Genomic DNA, 1,387 nt, shown 5'->3' on the forward strand with positions numbered 1-1,387 from the left:
GGAAATTCAATATTCTGCCTTCAGCATCTTTAAGTATTACAACTTAAGGCTTGAATTTATTCTTTAGTTCCTTCAGTTTAAGAAATGCTGAGCAAGATTTTCCCTTTTAATTTTCTGATTCCAGCTCCTTGTACATTTCAGAATAATTGTCTTCCTGTGCTGCCTTTTCTGTTCAGCTCTTTAAGTTCTTGATTTCTTCCCTTTGATTTGGCTTTTTGGCGTTGCAGTGCAATATTCAGAGTCTCTTCTGACATTCATCTTGGTCTTTTCTTTCTCTTCTGTCTCTGTAATGATGTTTTCCCTTCTTCATGAATGATATTCTTGACATCTTCCCACAGCTTATCTGGTGTTCACTCATTAGTGCTCAAGGCTTCAAACATGTTCCTGAGATGGTCTTTAAATTCTAATGGATAGGCTCAAGGTCAAACTATGTTGCTTATGAATTTCATTTTATATTTTTTTTAGCCTCAGCTTGAACTTGCCTTTGAGTAGTTGATGGTATATTCCACAATCAGCACCTGGGCTAGTTTCCCCAACTCATATTAAGCTTCTCCAGGAAATTCTACTGTGGATGTAGTCAATCTGATTCCTGTGTAGACTATCGGGTGAAATCTATGTGTATAATCATTATTTATGTTTCTTATAAAATGTGTTTACAATGTATAGGTCATTGTTTGTACAGAATTCCCTCCTTCCCTCTCCAACCTAATTTATGTCACCATGTCCATGCTTTCCAACTACTGATCCTTTTTCCCTGTTCCCAAATTTTGTATTCCAATCACCCAATATTATAAAAGTATCTTTATTACAAAAATTGGTAGAAGTAATCTAGTTTCTCCTCTTTGGCCTTGGTTGTTGGTGCATAGACTTGAATGATAGTGATATTAACAGCTCTTTCTTGAATGAGTATGGATATTATCCTGTCATTCATGACACTGTATTTCAAGATAGATCTGGAAATTGTCTTTTTAACTATGAAAGCAACTTCATTTTTCCCTCACCTTTTCATCTCCAATGAAGAATATCATATGACTATCCAATTATTTTGTTATTAAATTTTATTCACTTTAATGAACATTTACAGAGATTTTGGGTTTCCATTCATTCATTGTTGCACTATTTTCTCTATCCTCCCCCCAAGTTCGTTCCTTTTTTCCCCCTTGAAAGTCTATTTCAATTGTCTCATTGCCACAGTGCTTGTCAAAGCCAGCTCTGATTAATCTTCTTTGTCAGTGTGTCCTTTGCCATTCCCTATCACTCCTCCCTGAGAGAGACTTCAGCCTGATTCATAAGGAAAAGGGGACGGCATATTCTCTTAGCTACTTCCTGCTGAAAAGGGACACCATAGGTTTCAGGGTGAAGATCTTCTCTCGCTACTCTAAAGGGC

This window comes from Elephantulus edwardii, unplaced genomic scaffold (assembly GCF_000299155.1).
Source record: "Elephantulus edwardii isolate Elephantulus edwardi_28Jun2011 unplaced genomic scaffold, EleEdw1.0 scaffold00149, whole genome shotgun sequence".
In the NCBI taxonomy this organism is placed as follows: Eukaryota; Metazoa; Chordata; class Mammalia; order Macroscelidea; family Macroscelididae; genus Elephantulus; species Elephantulus edwardii.